We start from the raw sequence: 22589 nt of genomic DNA, 5'->3' as shown, positions 1-22589 counted from the left end.
TGCCGGGGGCATGGAAAACACGCAGATCAGCACCACCCTTCTCATCTGTCACTGTTAGAGACCCTCCCATAAAGAGGGTTTCTTACTTAAAATATCGAGATAATAACGAGTTAGCAGCTATTCAAAGAACTACCAAGATTTATTCTGAAAAGGAAAGTAAACCTGAGGGCTTTATCATTCTGTAAACTAGTTTCAGGATTAAAAGTGATTCGGGACACTCAATCAGTTAAGTGTCTACCTTCTGCTCAGGTTATGACCCCAGGTACCTGAGATGGAGTCCCCCATCGGGCTCCTTCCTCAGTGGGGAGCCTGCTTCTCCTCTACCTGCTGCTCCCCCCTGCTTGTGCTCTTGCACTCTCTCTCTCTCTGACATATAAATAAAATCTTAAAAAATTATAAAAAAAATACAAGTGATTCAGCAAGCCCATCTTAAGGCTTACAAATTAGAGGCTAATGGACCCACCAGTTGGGTTAGGTTTAATTAACATAACATCTAATTTTTTTTAATTGGAATGTGTTTGAGCCACAACCTCTCAGGTAACCACTGTTCACTGCTGTCTGAATAGGGAGAAGCTACACGCTGTTATGTCATCATTCCGGACCTAAAGGCATTTGAGTGACTGACCTCTGTCCTAAATTCCTGATGCTAGGTTTTACTGTTACAACCCCAGCTTCTCATGTCATGATCTCATTGCCATCAATATATCTGGAGGTAGAGTCCTTATCTTTTCAAAAACATATGGCCAGTTCCCAGAACTAATGTCATCCAAGGCTGCCAACAAATGATGTAATGAGACAGGTTAACTGCAAAATGAGATGTTTGCTTCCATCCTCGCTTGCAGCTGCCAGATCTCACATAGAAAAGCTGTTGGAGACTCTGTTTTCTCGCTCTCTCTCTCTCTCACACACACATACACAGAGGAAATTTTTCTTTAGAAGTATTTACTCACTTTGAGAACATTCATTATTATATTCATTATTCTACGTTATTAACCTTCACTATTGAGGCCTTGGGAATCTCTGAGGACCTAGTCACAGGAGATTATCAGGAAAGAGTCTTCAGCTGTGGAGTAAGCAGACTTAGGGAATGGCTCAGAGGGGGCATAAGGTTTTTCTCTTCCATAACCAGGGTCAAAGAGGCACATAGCAGAGGTCAGGATGGCTGGGGTCCAGGATGGACGCCCCTGCTGTGGGATTTTCTGCACACTGCTCCTCAAACTGCACTAAGGGTGAGCAGAAGGGGCAGCCCTTCTGAGCCCACCATCGAAGCAAGCAGGATGGGGATGTGGGGATCTTTTCACAGCCTTCCTTGGGCCCGGACTTACAGCTGGCGAGCACTTGACGGGCACTGGCATCCTGGAAGCTACGGAACATGCGTTTAATGAATTCATTCCACTGGAATTGCAGTGTCAAGAGAGAAGTAATGTTGGTAATAATATTTACTCTGAGCAAGGGGTCATAAGCAGTATTTTAAAAATATAAATCAGGTCACATCCAATTGCCTGCTCTGTAACCTCCAGTGTTTTCCTGTTGGCCTGTGGCAAAGCCAGACTCTCCATGAGGCCAGCAAGACCCTGCCCATCTGGCTAGCCTTCCCTGCCCACCTCTCCAGTCTCCCCTTTTCTAATGTTTATATCAGCCCTATTGAGAGTCAACCCATCTACCATCGCATTTATCCATTTAAAATACACAATTTCTTGGTTTATGATATGTTCACAGAGTTAGCAACCATCATCACAATTGATTTTAGAACCTTTCCATCAGGCTGAAAACTAAGCCTGTACCTATCAGCAGTCACTTGGCCTTTCTCAGACCCTCACAGCCTGACAACCACGGATATGCTTTCTGTCTTTGCAGAATGGCCTACTGTGGACATTTCATATAAATGGAGAATGCGTGGTCTTGTGTGGCTGGTTTCTTTCATTTAGCATATAGTTTTCAAAGTTTATCAATACTGTCATGTGTATCAATACTCTGTTCCTTTTCATGGCCGGATAATATTCCATTGTAGGGATATACCATGTTTTGTTTATATGTTCATCCGTTGATGACATTGGGTTGTTTGTCTCTCTTGGCATTATGAAGTGTGCTGCTGTGAACGTTTGTGAATAAGCTTCTGTGTGACTGTTCTCTTGGGTATGTATCTAGAAGTGCCACTGCTGGGTCATATGGTAATTCGGTGCTTAACTTTCTCAATTTGGGGAAATTTTCAGCCATTATTTCTTTGTATGTTCTTCCTACCCCTTTTTTCTCTTTCCCTCTAGGACTTCCTATATATATATTTTTTTAATACATATATATTTTATACATATATATAAATTTTATATTTTAATATTTATATTTAATAAATTTTATTTAATATAGTGTGTTTATTAAATATATTTAATAAGTATTCAAAATATAAATAAATTTATATTTGTATTAAATATAAATTTATACATATATAAATACATATTTATATGTGTGTATTTTTATATATATAATTTCGATTTCACCAAAATTAAAAGTTTTGTGCTCAAAGGATGCCATTAAGAAAGTAATGCGGGCTGTTTTCCAAGGTGGGTGAGCCGTTTTACATTCCCAGCAGCAGTGTATGAGGGTTCTGGTTTCTCCACATTAATTACGACCTGTCCTTTTGTTAAAGCCATATTGGAGCACTCATTCTAGGCCTGCCTCTCTCTCTCAGACAAAATCTCTGAGTCTCTGCCCCAGAGTTAGGGTCAGAAACAGTGGTCTGCTTCTCTCAGAGCGACACCCCTGCTTTAGGAGCAGGTGCTGGACTGGGGTGGCACGCTGACTTCCATGTCTTTTCTCTCCTAGTGTGGACAGTAGGCTTCTCCTAGACCCCCTGTGAGTGAGCTGGGCGGAGGTAACCGGGCCCCAGTGTTATTAGCCTGCCACACCTGGAGTGGTGTCTCTACCTTATGATTGGGGGTTGGGTGGAGGGAGGGAGCCCCAAAATTTTGGCAATACTCATCTGGAATTTGGCCTCTGTAGCATGGAACAGTGGGAAGGCCAGGAGAAAATGGGTCCCAACTCAAGTGCCACATTTTCTCACTGTTCTTACCAAGATTTAACAAATTTTCTTGAATAAATATTTTTTTATTTGTTACATACCCAGATATTTTTTTCAGAAAGCGTAAACGGTTGGGCTTTGTTTTTTAAAACAATTTCCACCTCTTATGGTTATGTTGCTCGGGAAGGGTTCTATGGGGCTCCTCACATCTGGAAATTGTCTCCCCCTCCCCACTCTCTTCTTGGGCACCTCTTCTCCTTCTCCTCTCTGCTCCTGGCTTAGATGTTAGGCTTATCACTGCTGCAGGACATTTGCACCTACTGTCTCCTTAGTCCTGAAAGTTCTCCCTTGAAGTAGACACTTATTAGGTCTCTACCCAAGTGTTTCCACCTGATCCTTGCAGACAGAGTCCTTTCCTCTCATGACTCAGAGGAAATCCTCATTATTCTGGAGCAGTAATCAGAAAACCAGAGCCAACAGGCCAAATTCAGCATACTGCCCATTTTTGTGTCGCCTACAAGCTAAGAATGGATTTTACATTTTTAAACAATTGAAAAGAAAAGCAAAAAAACAAGGAATACTTTCTTGTACATGAAAATTGCATGAACTGCAAATCTTAGCAGTCTTAAGTAAAGTTTTATTGGAACACGGCTGTATCCATTCATTTACTTTTTGTCTGTGGCTATTTTCACACAACAGCAAAATCGGGTAGTGACACACTACCAATCACAGTAACACAGCGACAACTTGCAAGTCTTTTGAGCTCACATTTATCAGCTGTGTGTGTGAAAACATTTGCACGGGTGAAATATGTAAAATCTCATTAGAGAGCTGCATTAACAGATGAGCACTTGCAATCTTTTTTGATGACAGGGAATACTATCTTTGCTCCTCAATTAAGCATAATGTTATCCTCCCAAAAAAGTCTGTTCTTCTCATTAGAGACCGGAATTTAAAAATTTGTATTTAATTATTACTCTATTTTGGGTTTTATCCATAAAGATTTTCATATTCCATAAAGATTTTGTGGAAATTTGTTTTCCTTTTTGCTATAGAAGACCTACACAGTACCCTCAGTTTTGTTCCTGACCCACAAGTCAAAAGACTTTCATATCTCTGTACAGGAAAAGTACACTGATGAAGGTGATTCTATCCTCTTGCTGGTGAGTGATTTTAAAGGTGAGGGTTTGGCCCGGTTCTGACCACAGAGATGGGAGAGAAACGCCCTGGGTGCACTTCTGGGAATGCTCTCTTGCTCAGGGTGCCTCTGATGTGGTGCTGAGAACAGTGGCAGCCATGAGGGGAGCCATCCTGGGGACCCAGACAACCTCCTGAGGAGGGAAAAACCTAGGTCCTTGGGCTTTTGGGTAAGCCACACCTTCCTCTCTCGGGATTTCTTGTGATGTGAGACAATAAATGTTCGTATTATTTAAACTATTCAAATCAGAGTTCTCTGGTCTTCGTTGTCTAAAGCATTCTTTAAAAAAAAAAGATTTATGTATTTATTTGAGAGAAAGAGAGAGAGCAAGGGGAGGGGTGCAGGGAGAGGAAGAGAGAATCTCAAGCAAACTCTGCATAGAGTTGAATGCGGGGCTCCATCCCACGACCCTGACATCATGACTTGAGCCGAAACCAAGAGTCAGACACTTAATGGACTTAGCCACTGCTATTGTCCAAAGCATTCTCACTGATATCACCTGAGAGCATCCTCGTCTAGGGATCAGGACAAATGTCCCCTTCTCAGAAAGGTCTTTGCCAGCCACCCTAAGGAACTAGGCTGTGATGTCCCCCTCTTCCTCTTAGTCCCTCTTACTAGCATGTGTCACTATCTGTAATTATCTCACTGGACAGTGTCCCTTCTCTCAAGTATAAGTTCCCTGAGATCAAGGCCACTGTGTCATTCACTGTGGCTCCAGGGCTTAGAACAGAGTCTGACACCAAACGAGTGCTCAATAAAGATCTGTGGAATGCATTTAAAAATATACTAATAATATTATAACTGATATTTCATAGCATTACTAACACTTATAAACATTGCAAAGGAATAGTAATATTTACTATTCATAACGATAAAGCTTATCACACGTCCCTCAATTAATCTTTGTTACAATGTTAAGAGGCAGAAATGACTATCCCCACCTTACACAAGACTGCCGGGTCCCATTTTCTTCATTATGATCTATACTGCAAGTACAAGCAAGGGCAATAAAATAATAACAATATATATTTTTAAAAAACCAACAAAATTAAGTTGGACTTATTGCCATCCATGACTCTGGGAACGTTTCCGGTGGGAAACTGCATGGGACCACAGTGACTTCGTCCCAGACCTCACCCTCACCCTGCTGCGGGAAGAGATTCCAGCCCTGGAGGGAAGCATGTCACCCGGGGGATGTTTCAGACCCCAATTCACCAGGGCAAGTAATGATGGTTATTGTATCTGACTCGAGACCTGTCCTCTCCTCCTCCAGGAGGTTCTGTGGTGACACATGATAATTGCCCAGTTCCTCTTGGGGTCCTGGAATTATGCAGACAACCTGCAACAAATCTCCTGTTATCTTTTGATAAGTGCCCTAAGAGCAGGCCAAGTACCATCCCCCCACCCCGTGTCAGCTTCTGGGATGCAAGTTGACTCCACTTTTTTACCCCCAATATGTTATACCTTGGTTTCTGGATGATCTCTGCCTTAAATCTAATAATTGTCTTGGACACTGTCTCCCCAGTCAAATTCCTGATGGGTGACCCAGAAAGCACATGTATGTGAAAACTAATGTGCGTCGCCCTAGGTCACCAGTCTCTGTAACTCTAATAATATTTTCATAACAACAATGTCCCTTTCTGTCTCTTTTTTATTTATAGTAAATCTGAAGGGTGTATTTGGGATGATCTAACACAACGGATGCTTTGTGGGATCCCCCCAATAAAATCTCTTTAGGGGTTTCTGCAACACTTTTTAAAGAGATGAGGGAGGGAGATGCCTATTTTAGTCCAGTGCTGTCCAATAGAACTTTCTGTGATGATGCAACTCTATAGTCTATATTTGCTCTGTCAACACAGTAGCCACCAACAATACATGGTGGCTAGGAGCCAGTGGAAAGTGGCTAGTGGGACTGAGGAAGTCAATTAACTCTACATTAGCTAATTGAATTTAAATTAAAATAAATAGATAAGAAGTTTCTACAGTGACACGTGGCTGGTGGCTACCTCATGGACAGCTCAGGTCTGGAGCCTGTGAGGAGGCCAATTTGGCACGCAGCTGCTTCACATTCAAGCTGCCTTCCAGGGTGAACGCATGCAATAACCTTCCTCAGCAACGTCTGGAAACCAGCCAGTAGTTATTAATGCTGATGGAAATAACAATACAATTTACAAGGAGCTTTCCTATAACCTCACTTTAATCCTCACACAAACCCTGCGAGTCAGCTCCTATCGCAATTTAGGGAAGAGATGGAGCAGTGTAACTGCTGGACCAAAGTCACAGATTTTCGGCTCAAAGTCCTGTGTTGTTCTCCGAGCCCAATGCTTAGTGTTTTTCCAATTTTATAATACTCTGTAAGTATTTACCTGTCCCAGGTAAAGATGGGATGGCGACAGCCCAATCAGAACTCAGGTAAAGGAAGACACAGCTCACAGCTTCAAGGGCTCTGCCAGAAGGGAAGGAGGGAGGGCTAGGAGGGTGACCTAGGATGCAGGTCCCAAGGACATGACTCCACTGCCACTGCTGGTGCGAGGGCCCTGGCTGGGGGCTGGGAATTCAACCTGTTTGATCCTCACCAAAGCCCTGAGAACTGGTAGTATAAGCCCCATCTCCCAGCTGAAGAGGGAGGCTCTGAGGGTTTGCATGACTTGCTAAGATCTGTTCAGCCTCTGCAAGTGGTAGGGACAAGCTTCCTGCTCATCTGCCTCTAGTGCCCCAGACAGCTCCTACCCGAATAAATAGCCAAAGCTCAATAAAAATAGGGGCAGAAACGGAAAAGCAGTGAGTCTGGTCTTCACCAGGAAGACCAGAGAAAGGTTAGTCAGTCTGCTGTTTGCCTGGAATTCTTTCACGCTTATAACCTGAGGCTCAAGTTTCCAGGACGCATGGAAGTTAGTTCTTACTAATGCTCTAGCACAAGGGATCCTGGGGCTATGGTAAGCATGGGAGAGAGAACAGCACAGCCAGTGGGACTGATGGTCCAAAACTGCTTGACTAGAAATGACAAGGCAGAGAGAGATGAATCTGGAGTTTTCCCCATTAAAGACAGGGGATCATAGAGTCCCCAGACCAAGACAATGACACCCCTGACCCACACACCCACACTACCCCGTGAGACTATATCTAAACCAGAGGTCACCAACCTGTCCTGCCTGGAAGTGCTGTCAGGCTCAAGGCTTTCTAAAGGGAGAGGAGAAAGAAAAGAGAAAGAAAAGGTGAGGAGCCAAATGAGGAAGGAAGAAACAGAAGTGGCAGCTACCACCACAGGAGCTCCTGACAGTAGCAACCTGGTTCTTCCAGCAGGAACTCCCACACCTCCTTCTGCTGAGACCCCCAAGACCGCCTGCCCATTCCCTGCACCCCTCCCCATCCCCACGGCTCCAGCTACACCCTCTGGATTAAGTTCTTTGTATCCTTCCAGTCTGTTTGGATGCAACTGCCTCCAAGAACCCTTCCCTCATCCCTCTCCTCTTTCATGCTCCTCCCCTTTCTTCTTAGCTACTCCCTCCTTCCCTAGTCACCTCTTGGTTCCTTCCTATTGATGGAGGACATGGGACCTAACCCAAGTGAGCCTTCCAGGGTCTGTCACATAGTAATGATGTTAACGTTAATGACACTGATAAGGATTAACATTCCCTGAACGATTACTATTGTGCCAAACATGCTTCTGAGCGCTTTATACGGCTTAATACCATTTTTACAACAACCCTGTGATATAGATGCTATATTATCTTCGTGTTACAGAGGAGAAAAGTGAAACACAGAGGGGAAGATAAACTTGCTTAAGGCACATAGTTAGCAAGCAGAAGAGTTAAAATTCGAACACAGGCAGTTTGATTTTTAAACTCTTTCCATTAAGCACTTCATTTACTTACTGGTTTTGAGTAACTCTCCACCTTAAATCTAAACTATGATACAATACAGGTAGTTCTGTATACCTGTAGTAGTTAGCAAATAATCCAACAGCCATTAGAGATAACAGCAAGTAATCTAATTTTTCATTTGCATAGGATGTGATTTATTAATTGTTCTTGGTAAGCATTTTTAATCTGTCATATGTGCTTTTTTGCACATTCCCCCTTAGTGAACATTGAGATACATTCAGTGTACATTTAGATAGGGGATTTGAACAATTCCTTAAACATGTTTGGGGACAATCTGTGGTTGGTGAAACAGGGTTCTGCCTGAGACACAAGCAGTAACTGTGAGAATGACCCCAGGAAAGGAAGTAGACCTCTTCACTTTACCGGAGGCAATACGGTAATGCTGGCCCCACAACACACTGGCATTGTTTTGTTCTTTGAATGATAATAATCAGTCTTGGTTCTGAAATAGGAAGGAAACTCAGACTGAGTGCCCTGGTGTGTAATGCTAAGGGAAACCAGGGCATCAAGCTCTGGCTGGACCCCTACTCATAGGCAGGCATAATAATATTCCCCAAAGATGTCCTTGCCCTAATCCTTAGAACCTGTGGCTATGTAAGGCCATGTAGCAGAGGGAGTTGGGTTGTAGATGAAATTAAAGTTGTGACTTGGTTAATCTTATTATCCTGCATTACCCAAATGAGCCCAGTGTAAACACAGGGTCCGTGTAAGTGCAAGAATGAAGAAGAAGAGTCAGAGGAAGATGGGACTACAGAAGAAAAACCCAGAGAGATGCAAGATTTGCTGACTTTTTGAAGAGGGAAGCCATGAGCCGAGGGATTCAGAGGGCCTCCAAAAGCTGGAAAGGGTAAAAGAAACAGATTCTTCTCTGGAGTTTCCAGAAAGAAATGTAGGCTGCAAACATCTGGATTTTAGCCCAGTCCAGTGAGACCCATGTTGCACTCCAAGACAATAAGAAAATTAATTTTTGTTGTTTTAAAGCCCTAAGTTTGTGGTAAGAGGAAACATGCAGTGAGGTAGGGCAAAAAGTTAAGGAGAGCCTGCCTAGGCAAGTGTAGAATCTTCAGGGCTCCCCTTTCCTGGCTGAGTGAGGCCAGGGAAACCCCTGCATGCACTGCTCTCAAGCATCTTTCCTGCCACTCAAGGATCTTCCCCGTGGCTCAGCTGCAAAATACAGGATATGGAATACATTTCCTGACACAGGTGATGCTCTCCAAATTATAGACAACTGAACACAAAAACAGAACATCAAAGAGCCTGCTTCTGATTCAAGTAGCCAGAGTTCTCCAGACCCAAAGTGCCCAGAAAAATAGCTTCTCTTCTTCTTTCAGTTTGTCTAATAGAGCACTTTTGGAAAACCCTAAGGGTTATATGGCTACTGACACATCCCTTTTCTCTCCTGCATCCTCACTGGGGCCAGTGGGATAGGTGTGGGGAAGCAAAGGGATAGCCAGGGGAGGCGAGAGCTTGTAGAGGACACCCACCCTCACCAGGCTGCAGGCTGCTCAGAGGAAATAAGGTGATTTTTTTGATCGGTGCTATTTAAGGATGAAGACAGACTTCATGGAGGAGAGAGTTTACTGCTCTCTGACCTTGGCTGTGTGTTTTCCTCCATCCCCTGTCAAGTTTAGTACTAAGAACAAACAATTGCTGATGAGCTGGAGCATGAGAATGCAAAGGGCAGACCGCAATGAGCTGACTCCAAGGTGAGCCAGACTCGAATCCTCGGAAATGCAGCTCACTCATACCTGCCCAAGGGAAGAGGGGCTGGAGAGGTTTCAAGGCCTTCGCAAGGACTGCGGTGTGCGGTGTGTGCTAGGCATGTCTGTGGCTGAGCTCTGTGATCTGGGGCAGATGATTCAGACACCAGACAGCTGTCTGGTCAAGTCAAGGTGGGAGGTCATACATGGTCAGGGAAGTGCTGGCAGGGTGTTCCGGAAAGTCTTCTTTGTAGCAATGAACAAGCACCCCCTCTAGCTGGCTCACATCAAAAGAGGGTGAGGGACAGATGTGAGGGTACACACGGACCCTCATAACACCCAAGAGCAAAAGTTCTGATGAATTCTGGTTTCCTGACTCTTGTTCATTCCATTAACATCCTACCCGGGGTCGGTGGAACTTTTTCCTTTTCTTCTCTCTCTCTCTGTCCCCCTCGCCTTTGGCTTAATCTCTTAATGGATTTCTTACTTTCTTTTTTCAATGGAGACATAATTAACATCCAATAGAATACCCAATTGTAACTGTACAGCTCTGAGATTTTTTTTACATAGATCTATATAATCACCAACCACACGAAGGTATAGATCAGGGGTCAGCAAACTCAGGCCTATGGGCCACATCCCATCAGCCACTTTTCGTAAAAATAGTTCTATCAGAACACAACCACACCACTGTTTGCATCTTGTCTCGGGCTATTTGAGTAGTTGCCACAGAGGCATGAGAGTTTCAAAGCCTAAAATCTTTACTAGCTGCCTGAAGGAAAAGTCAGCAGAGCCCCGGTAGAGAGCCTGCCCAAACCTCCCTGCTCAGTTGATGCCCCCCACCAAGAGAATCCCTCTTTTGATTTTGATTTCTATTACTGTAGGTTAATTCTGCCTGCTTTTGAACTTCATATGAATGGAAGATTATAGCTTTTATTCACTCAACAAAATGTGTGGGGCTCATCCATGTTCACTCTTGGGCACCACCATTACCACGACCTATTACACCATAGGCATCCTCTGCTTGGTCCCACTGACAGCAGCGTGCTACCCAGATGCTGGCTCCAGTAGCATCTCCACAGCCCTCTGGGCTCTCTCCACTCTGGTGACTCCTGACTCTTTCTTTTTCTCCCCCACTCTCTCCCTCTCTCAATCACCTATTTCTGAGCCACAGATACCACTGAAAACCTGACGAGAGCCAGAGAGACTCTTCTCAGATAAATGCACAGTCAGAACGTGCCCAGCTGAAGATGAAAACCTGTTATTGTATTTTTATGTTTTTCTCCTCATGTTAGTCAGAGAGATGTGAGGAACCCATCTTGGATTCGTGAAGCTTTGGTCTCTTTAAAAAAGGTGTGTGAGAGAGAAGACCCTGTCGTCACGTAGATTTACCTGAAAGGGTAGGTGCAGGACATGTACCTCTTGAGGGCAAACGAGGAGTGCAACAGGATACTCACCGATCTGAGGACCTGAGCCAGGCATCTGTGTTCCCTGGAAGATGCAGGGACAGGGCACTGACCTAGCCTGCCAATGGCTCAGTGATGTTCAGGTCCTGCCTCCAGAAACTACACAGGCGTCATTTCAGCAGAACAACAATGGCATCTGCTGCTGACTATGTGGGCCGGGTTTCAAACAAGACTTGGTATGGAGGATACCATCAGCAGCAGTGGACTGAATGGTTTCCAGAACTTTCCTAGCTTGGATGTGGGAAATGAACAGAGCCTTTAGGAATAGGGTCCTTAGGGGAATCTCAGGGTTCTTGGACCACATAAAGGGTGAGAGAACCTTAAAATACTGATTACTCACCTTCAAGGAGGTGAGTAAAGGGGAAATTAATCAGCAAATAAGAAATGCAATCCTCTTTTACCTCAAATTTGTGAAGCAGTTCATACCATTTATATATACTAACCCAGAATTTCACACATAATCTAAATGAGTTCATGGACCCCAGGTGAAGACCCTCAGTTTCATATGCTATCCTGTCTACTTCAGCTCCCACTGAAAACAAGCAGAGCCTTTCTGTGCTTAGATTAAATTCCCAAGAGAATGTTTTTAGTCAAGTTAATACTTTTAATGAGGCCACACAAATCCTGGTCTCTGGACGTTCTATGGATTAGTTGTCCACAGGTCAGGCTCTCAGCCACAGTTTGGGTCAACCACAGTGGGCTGGGGAGAGGGGGCAGTACAGCCATGTGATCTCAAACATGGCTCCCTGGGCAGTGGGGTGGGGGTTGGGGGTCTTCCCTGAGAAGGAGCTGTGAGCAGGGCAGTCCCCGAGACTTGGAGATGCTGGAGGTAAACTGCTTAGTAAATGCACCACTGGGACCAGTAGATGGTCACAAACGGGAGCTACAATGATGCTGACGAGGAAGATGTGAGTCAGCCCCTACAGAATCACTTCCTCCTGGAAGACATCCCCCTCGGTGATGCTCATGGCTGGTCCATGTTGAAAGCAGATATTAAATGTACACTGGGTGACAGGCTTGTGGAACACGGGCATTTGATGAGGACACACATTTAAAGAAATTAGAGGAGGAAAATTAAAAGTGTCCCTCAAGTCATTAAAATACAGGTAGTTTGAGGGTTTCATTGAAAATGAATCACTTTTATAAATACTTAAAAGCTAAATAAAGATATTGCACAGCAATCTGAATAGGAATATTGTTTGAACAATTACAAAAGTTGTTCATTTCATCTAACAAATTTATGTAATTAAACTAATGTCACAGTCTGCTCTTGCATGGTGGCAACATGACAGAAATGCAGGATTTTTACTTCACTGCTGGCTAATTAAGATGACGTGTGACTCTACTTCTTATTTTCAATGTTCTTTTGGATTTTGTGCTTAAACTTCCCTTCCTCTTTCCAAACCTGATATCTAAGTAATTATAAATAGGCCTCCCAAGCCAGGGCTTGAATGTGATTTGGCTCTATTCTCTTTTCACCTCAAATTAGCTTAGGCGTCAGTAACCATCTAAAGAGAATTAACAAAAGATACATCCTGGATTCCAGAGAAGGGGATGAGGAGGTCTGCTTCATTTAGGACTCAACCAGAGGGGACATATTACTGGTCCTAGAGTTAGAAGTCCAGGCATCTTGGATTTTATTTTTATCCTCTTGCTTTGGGGAGTTTCTTTTAGAGGAAATATAATTTTCTTCCCAAAGTGGAAGGCTATTGTAGAAAAAGTCTGTACGATGTCTGTATGTATGATAGAAAACAGTATCTGTACTGTAGCCCAGCTACACATCACTTACACCATCTGAGTTCTGCTTTCCTCATCTGCGATATGAGGGGCACAAATGGATCCATCCCCCCGTCTCCCTAACTTGCTAGCATTTCTGAATGCCTAGAATGTTCATGCACCCATGAATGACAGAGAGTGTTTGGCTTCAAAGAACTCACTAGCAGGGAAGAGAATACAGTGCAGAGGTGAACAGCCCAGATTCTGGAATTAAATTATCTAAGTCCCAGCTCTCCCCACCACCCCATGATCCTTCAAGCTGTAGAATCTTAGACAAGTTCCTTTTCATCTCTAAACTGCTTCTCTATATTTAAATTAAGATATTAATATGATATCATAGGACAGGTGTAAAGGTTAAACAAGATAATACCTACCAAGCACATTGCCTAACAGCCATACAAGCGGCTAAATTGATAAATGTGTTTAAATTGCTCTAACATGGCCATGTAAGTAATGCCTAAGCAACAATAAGAAGAGAGCCACTGATTCTTTCTGAGATGAACTGAAGGAGAGCAGGCAAAATTTTAGAGGAGGTGATACTGAGTCATATTTTGTAAGATGAGTAGAAGTTTACGATAGAGAGAGGGAGTTTGGATAGTGAGGACAGAGGGGACCATAGGTGAAAATTCACAGAGAATGAGCATTAATGTTTTCAGGTGAAACATTTGGTACATGCAGGGAATGGCAGAAGTATATCTTAAAAAGTAATACTGGGACTACTTTATAAGCAGCATATCCGTCAGAAGGCTTTTAGTTGCTAATTATACAAAACCCAGCTTGGACTGCCCCAAACTATAAAAACAATTTATTAGTTTTTTGACATAGGTAAGTTTATGGTTTTCAGAAACATGAATAACTAAATAGTCAGAATGTTTTGATCTAAAGACCCAATCCTATCACCAAGGAGCTGATTTCTTTACATTTCTACTCTTTTTTCTTTTTTTTTAATTATTTTTATTAACATATAATGTATTATTTGCCCCAGGGGTAAAGGTCTATCAATCATCAGGCTTACACATTTCACAGCACTCACCATAGCACATATTACTCTTCTCTCTTTTGTAATTATCTTCTTCGTCCTAACACCGGATGTCCCTTATGGTCACAGAGTGGCTACCAACTACCAAGGTTATATGCTTCCCAAGTAACATCCAAGGGAAGAAAGAAAGCCTACTCCTGAGACCATCCAACAAGAGTCCTGGGCTTTATAATGACTGACTTACCCTGAACTAATCTCTGGGGCCAACTGAGATAAGTATAGGACAACTTAACCAATCACTGTGACAAGAGGTATGGGTTTATCCTTCTGGAAGAGAGCAGTCAGAGCCATGTTCAAAACTGAACAGCTGGCCTTTATAACCCACATACCTGCTACAAAAGGGGGAGGAACGGGATGGTTGTAGAAAGACCGACCACATGGTTCATCCAGAAGACTTGGAGGCCATGCTTTAGAGTTGGTTGTTTACACAGTGTGGACAACAGGAAGTCACTCATAGGCAAAAGCCCACATATTCAGAAATAATTCTGGAGGCAGTCTGGGGACAAATTGGGGCAAGGAGGCCAGTTTGCACCTAATTCATCTCTTAGTTTCCTTATAGAGCAAACATCCTAATTCTGTTGGGGAAAGAGGTATTCTGGGTATCTACCATACCTCTCAGAAACCCTACTTCTCCGGCCGCATTCCAGTTTAGTGTGTTGAGCTATTCACAACTCCCAAGCTTGCAGTAATAATGGGGCAATAGCTGTTATGAAATTCAATGTTTTTGTTTGTTTGTTTGTTTTTTTGTTTTTTTTTTAATTTTATTTTTTATAAACATATATTTTTATCCCCAGGGGTACAGGTCTGTGAATCGCCAGGTTTACACACTTCACAGCACTCACCATAGCACATACCCTCCCCAATGTCCATAACCCCACCCCTCCCAACCCCCCTCCCCCCATCAACCCTCAGTTTGTTTTGTGAGATTAAGAGTCACTTATGGTTTATCTCCCTCCCAATCCCATCTTGCTTCATTTACTCTTCTCCTACCCCCTTAACCCCCCATGTTGCATCTCCACTTCCTCATATCAGGGAGATCATATGATAGTTGTCTTTCTCCGATTGACTTGTTTCGTTAAGCATGATACCCTCTAGTTCCATCCACGTCGTCGCAAATGGCAAGATTTCATTTCTTTTGATGGCTGCATAGTATTCCATTGTGTATATATACCACATCTTCTTTATCCAATCGTCTGTTGATGGACATCTAGGTTCTTTCCATAGTTTGGCTATTGTAGACATTGCTGCTATAAACATTCGGGTGTACATGCCCCTTCGGATCACTACGTTTGTATCTTTAGGGTAAATACCCATGAAATTCAATGTTCTAAATCACCTTAAAATCTCTATACTCTTGAGTTTTGTCCCCAAAACACTTGCAGGACACATGAGAGCCAAATGAGAGAATCTTAGAGGTGGCACAAGGGAGAATATGAGAGCCAGGACCCTAGAGCCAAACAGGCTCCCTGGAAGTGATATAACCTCTAAAAAGCAAAAAATAAATAGTCCAAACCTCGTATGTTGCTTATTCATCCAGTCAGCAAATATTTATGAGACCAAACCATGCACAAGGCCCCCTGCCAAAGCTCAGGAGAGAAGCAACTGAGCAAATGTTTGTTGCACACTTAGCAGCACTCCCCTCAGATCTGCAAAGAGAAAAGAAGGGGACAGATCCCTAGGACACCAGGCAAATGCAACCTTTGGTAATCAGGAAGACTTTCATTGAACACTTCTTATGCTAACACCAGTGAAGAGCTGAAGGCTATCCAAATCCTCAGAGGTCATGGCCAGAAGGCACAGTGGTCACAGATGGAAGTCACTGGCCTTTATTTGCTCCCTCGGTAAAAAGAAAAAGATTCAGGGTTCCTCACTGTTCTCTGAATCCTGGGGTGACCTTCGATGTCCTCTTACTTGATACCCATCATCATGGTACTTAAATCATGTTTCAACAATACCCAAAGAGGAAGGTTTCTTACTTAAGAAAATCTAAACTACTTTGATGACTTGTATTTTTCTATTCTTTAAACTCAAGACTGAAATGATACATTCAAGTTTATATGTTATGGGACAACTTGAACAAACTCACATTTTTAAAAATGGATTACTTTCCTACTGTGCTGTGATCACAGCAGTGCTTCCTTGGTTGTGTTTCAAATGATGGCCTCACCATCACTTCTAGAACCCTAATGAGAAAGGCTTAGAAATAAACGAGCTCCGTGCAATATGGCATGCAGACAGGCTTCCTCCTGTAGAAGAACGTGCCTCTGTTCAATGGGGAGGCACCCACACATACATATTTCCCTCCAAACACTAAAGCTAGGAAGAAGATAGCTTAAATTGCTGTGATTTGTGATCAGGAAATGAATATGTATTTTTATTGCAGTATTCATTATACAGAGTACAACAAGTTTTGCTTAAAGCAATTCCTATATCACTTGATATGAATGTTATATTGTATTGTGCAATGCACCATTTCTTGAAGAAATATTTTACAAAGAGATTAATAATGGGAGGTTTTAACGTATCCTTCAAGCACTCAGATAGAACCAGCCTATTTCCATCTTTCTCCCTGGAGCCACTTTGACACTGGGCTGACACGTTGGTGACAATGCTTCATAAAAGAAGGCTTTTACATTCTACCTTATGTATATTCTGGTTAAAGTACAGAGCTTAAAATTGAATGAGAGAACTCACGGAAAGCAGAAAAAGCTAAAGGCGATGCTTTTGTACCAAGGTATTGGAAGGAAAGGATATACCAAATGGCATTATCTTTAGAATGAAATGATCAGATGAATTAGAAGCTCTTCAAGTAGATGCAAATTTGAACACACAAAAATAATTTTTTCCCACTAAAAATTTGTGTGAGGCAGTATCTAGGGCTTTCTAATCCCATTGTTTGTCTAGCCTAACTTTCCTCTCTTGCTGAAACTACCTTATCACTCAGGTAAGTAGCCCCAGGACCTAGGGGTCTTTGGTTCAAGCAAAGGTGGCCACTGACTGGCCAGCTTCTGGGCTGGCCAGAGACCATCAAGAAGGCCTGGTACAAAGGGATCTGCCCATTAGCCAAGAAGTTGTCTCCCTTCACAACAGAAACTGGAAAACTCCTAGAGGCCTGGAGGGTAGGCCATGAGTGGAAGCAGCTGATCCCCTCAGCAGCATAGTACCAGACTGAATAACCACTGTGTTTAAGTAACAAGCCATCTCCACTCTCAGTCTTTTGGATGGGGGTAGCGCTCATTGTACCCTAAGCTCCGGAGGTCGGTATGTGATCTCGCCCTGGTCAGTAAGACTTCCCACCCCCTGGCCACACTGGTTGATTCCAGAATGCGCATCTGCCCCAAGTCTGAAGCTTTGGTTGCAATTATTAGGAACAGAACTTCCCTCCCATTAGGATAATGTAGGTCTGGAGTCATGAGGCTTCCAGTGAATGAAGGAAACCTGCCTGAAAGCTAAGCCAACACATCTGAGATCCTAGATTTAGCCATATCTGATGTTGTTGAGCTCTATGGACTTAAAAAAATTTCTTATTTTTTTTAAGATTTTATTTATTTATTTGACAGAGATCACGAGTAGGCAGAGAGGCAGGCAGAGAGAGAGAGGAGGAAGCAGGCTCCCTGTGGAGCAGAGAGCCAGATGCAGGACTCGATCCCAGGACCCTGAGATCATGACCTGAGCCGAAGGCAGAGGCTTAACCCACTGAGCCACCCAGGCACCCTTAAAAAAATTTCTTAATAAACTATGAATTTCATAATAGTTTTAGATTTACAGATAAGTTGTGGGGACAATCCAGAGTATTCCCACATACCTCATACCCAGTATCTTCCATTGTTAACATCTTATAATAGTATGATACATTACACTGAAGCCCATATTGATACATTATTAACTAAAGTCCTTGCTTCATTGAGATTTTCTTGGTTTTTAGGCATTGCTCCTTTTCTGTTCCAGCATCCTATCCAGGACACCACAGTATAGTAAGTTATCATGTCTCCTTCGGGTCCTCTGGACTAAGGCAGTTTCTTAGACTTGACTTGTTTTGGGTGACCTCGACAGTTGTGAGGAGTACCAGACGGGTACTCTGTAGGGTGTTCCTCAGTTAGGATTTCTGATGTTTTTCTTATGATTAGGCGAGGTTATAGGTTTGGGGGAAGAAGGCTGCGTAGTAAAGTGCCACACTCACCACATTTTATCAAGGGTACATGCCGTCAACATGACTTATCATTGTTGATGTCAATCTTAGTTACCTTGGTGAAGCAGTGTTTTTAGGTTTCTCCACCATAAAGCAACCCCTTTCCCCTTTCCATGCTGTACTCTTCAGAACGAAGTCATTTCTTACAGTGCACACTTACTGCAGGGGGCGCTATGCTCTACCTCTTGTGGGCAGAGTATCTACTTACTCCGCAATTCCACCACGTGGATTTGTCACTTTTCCCTCATTTATTTATTCAATCACTTATTTATGGTGATTGGTATGGACTTGTTTTATACTTTTTAAATTCAATGCTCCCAATTTCTTTTTGTAACTCAAATTCTTCCAGCTTTGACCTTTCACTTGTTTGTTCCGTTGGCTGCTATGTCCGCTTGACATTCCGCATCCTTGAATAAGTGGGTGTTTGTGTGTGTGTGTGTTTTGGGTTTTGAGCACTTTCTTACTTTCTGGTCTCTAAGATGCTCCAGGCACATTACTGTATATTCTCTGCCTCTGTTCTAGAGTTGGTCATTTCTCCATGGAGCATAGTTCATTTTATTGGGGAATGGTATTAAAAACGATGGTATAAAAAAGATCTGGGCATTGGATGTAATCATGGATTTTTTAATTACCTGAACCCATTCATCCTTTCTTTTTTTCTTCCCTTAAGTGTAGTTTATTTGAACTTTCTATCACTAGAGACAATTTTAAAAAAATTAATAGAGATACAAAAATATAAAATAAAGCTCAACCATCTCCTCTCACTTCTCAGTTTTAATGAAGAGTAGCCCTAATCTAAGTCTCCCCTTCCAGCACAGGCAGCCTTCTCCCCATCATCTGAATGGAGAAAGGACAGAGCCCACACACCACACAAGCAATATGCTTGTTCTACAATAACACACACTTGTTCTGGGCTGGCCTAGCTCTCTTGAGCACGTCTCTCTGCTTTCTCCATTTTTCCCTTCGAAGCCTGTGTTCTATATGTTCATCCCCCTCCCCATTTTGATGACCCCAGTTCAAGCCCCTTACACCAGAGCTGGCTTGGAAGTCTAGCCCAGTGTGCCAGAAATACAAACACTGTACCAGCCTTGCTCTCACAGATGAGCAAGCAGGCTGAGGCCTGCCCCACAGCGCAGGGGGGCAGTTCATGTCATGGCGCTGTGTCTGCTGAGTGAGGTCCTCTTTCCTTAAAAAGTTATATTCCAGGTTTATTGGAAACTTAAAAACCCTTCTTTAGTGGGACTTTTCTCATGCTATCCTGTTGTTTTTCTTCATCGAACATGTTTGCAATTACATATTTATTTTCTATTTGTTCTATGTTTTTACTCCTCCATTCCCTATGACCTTTAACAGAGAAAAGGAAGATCTGTTTTATTCCTCACTCTTCTCCAGTCTCACTCAGCACAATGCTTGGCACATAACAGACACCCCATAAATGTTTGTTCAATGCATATATGAATGAATGAATGAATGATCAATCCTGGACCCATGGCCTCCTCATTATCTTAGGATCTGGAGATAAAAGAAACCAGTTCAGGTTTCACAATAGAATATGATAGAATGGTATCAAGGGGACCCTGATAAGGGACTAAGTGATGCCATGCAGTTTAGGATAGCTGGAGGACCAGATCAGCAAGGGAAACAAGGCCTCCTAGCTAGGTTTGGAGATGACTGCAGTTCGCCAGGCAGACAAAGGAGCAGAAATGGGAATTCTGAGAACAGAATTCCAAGCAGCAAGTTAGATATGAGCAAACACAGGGAGAGGTCATAGGGTTTTCATCAAGACGAAAAGCCGGGAGTAGCTCTGGACAAGGGTGAAAGAAGTGAAGGAGGGCCGGGGGGTGGCCAAGGTGAGCCCTTGGGAAGCAGAGAGCAGGGAAGTTGCATATTCCAACCTGTGTTTCAGAAGGATATTTGGTAGACGGAGTTCGGGATGGACAACAGGCAGGAAACCTGATTGGAACATGGTGTTGTGGGCTAGAACCAGGCCTGGCGTGGGAGGTGAGGTAGACAGGCCTGAGCACTAGGGCCATGTCTGGACGTTTCTAAACAGAGCACATACCAGAGTGTCTCCTGAGGGGGGACAGCGCACACTTCTCCCTACTCTGTGTTCTAGGACCATATGCTGGAAGCTTGGATTCAACCATGATGGAAGTACTCACCTGCAGAGATTGGCAAGCACTCAAGGCTTTCTTCCTTTTTCTCTTTCTTGATTGTTGTTTTCTTTTCCTATACAGCCAGAATACCACTGCCAGAAAATCAACGAACAATTCTGAAGAAGAAAAAAAAATGTATTTATGCTTTGTTCTCTTTCCACAGCTTTTGGGTCAGGTTCCAAAGTGGGTCTGTACGGGTGGGGAATTCTGAGTGAATTGGCTGCACAAGAGGTACATGGACCTCATCATCATGAGGAGAAAAGTAAGGTCTGTCTTCTTAGAAAAGAGGACACAGTCTATATTTACTTCACTGAGTCTGTCTGCTCAGTATTTTTTCACATTTAAATATAACTTCTAACTAATAATTTCCATTGCTCCAATGGAGATAGTCGGGGTGGGGGGAGAAAGAGAGAAAGAATGGGAGACAGAAGGTAGAGTGAGAGAGAGAGGAAAAAGAAAAAAAATGAAATTAAAAAAAAAAAAGGAAAAGAAGGAAGGGTGAGAAAGAACAGAGAAAGAAAGTAGGGGGAAAGGGGCAGTTGTCCCTTGCTGCTGTGAATTGTGCACCACATCCTTGAGGCTCTCCAGTTACTAATACAAAGCTCCAGTTACTAAGACACGGACACTGAGACCATTCTATAAACCAACACAACTCATTGCTTAAATGACAAGTAATATATAATCTAATTATGTGTCCTCCATTTTACAGATGAGAAAACTGAGGCCCACAGAGGTTAAATACCTTCTCCAGTCACCCTTTTAGTAAATCACAGAGCTAGGTTTGGAGGGGGGATTTGAATCCAATTTGTGTCTCCATAGTGTGCTCCCTTCACTACTGTACAATAAGGCGTTCACACTTACCCCCCCCACAGACACAAAGCAAAGTGTGGTTCTCAGTGAGAACATCTGAACACCCACTCTGGGTGCACAGGCATCGTGAAGAACACAGAAAGTATCCCTGTTCTCAGGAACTGGCTCACAGTGCATTTACAGGCAGAATGAATGACAAGGTGGGAGCTTGGGGACAACACCCAGGGCCAGCGGATGGGAGCTCCTTGAGACTGGGGACTATGTCCTTTTATCTTTGCATTGCTGGTACCAAGCACAGAGCCTGGCCCGCTGCACATTTACTCAATGAACAGCATGAGCTTGTATTTGAAGGGTGGATTAGATCTTTCTTGCCAAAGAGTCGTTTAGAAGTCCTTGCAAAGAGGGAGAATGGCTGAACCAAGGGTTTGCTGTGTGTGAGGAACAGAAAAGTAGCCAACATTTGCCTCTGGAATGGACTGTCACTTGCTGCATCGCGCAGGACACATCGCCAAGCCCTGCCTGGACTGTTTGTTCCAGATGCCCTTCCTCCAGCTCTGAAGTCCAGATCACAGCAAGGCCACTGGCAGTGAGTTACAAATCTTCTGATGACTGAGGAGCTCCTGATGGATTTACCCAGTTACGGGGCAGAGCTTCTTGGCAGGGGATTAACAAAGAAGGGAGAACAAAAGGGTATTTTTAAACTCTGATTCTTTGGTCAAATGGATACAACAACTAACAATGGCAGAAGTGGCTTTGGATGATTTGAAAGCAAACTTTTTTTTTTTTTTTTTCCTTCAGATTCAAAAGCACAGAGACATCTTTTACTCACTCGGCTTTGCCTTCTCTATGCAATCAGCCACCAAGTCTTACATGTTCGTAAAATACATCTTGCAGCTTCCCTTTCCTTCTGTTTCCATTGCCTTGGCCTAGGGTGTGGTTGAATGTTTGCTCAAAAGCCCCCTTAGAAATCATGAGTGTGGATCCCTTAATAGGGAGACAAGAGCATAAGGCCCAGGGGTGGGGTTCTTTCCAGAGATGACAGGTTAGGGCAGAGTCAGAGCCATGACCATGCACTTCCCAACTGCAGGAATCTGCATTATGTTCAAATGGGTCAGCCAGGGTTCTTGGCCATAAGCAACAGATATAGACTCTGATGACCGTAAGTCAAAAGAGACTTAGTGAAAGTATATCAGAATGGCAGGGGGCTGAGGGTCAGACCCTGAGAAAAGCCTGGGCCATGACTCATGCTGCCACCGTGTCATCAGGACAGGCTACCTCTGCATTACTTTTCTTGCCATAATGCAACAGCAATGTTCCGACCTCCAACTGTTCCATCCCTGGCACCAAACATTTGA

Source organism: Lontra canadensis, unplaced genomic scaffold (genome assembly GCF_010015895.1).
Source record: "Lontra canadensis isolate GAN:19392208 unplaced genomic scaffold, GSC_riverotter_1.0 scaffold35, whole genome shotgun sequence".
Classification (NCBI taxonomy): domain Eukaryota; kingdom Metazoa; phylum Chordata; class Mammalia; order Carnivora; family Mustelidae; genus Lontra; species Lontra canadensis.
The sequence above is the reverse complement of the archived record's forward strand: the minus strand, read 5'-3'. Positions refer to the sequence as shown.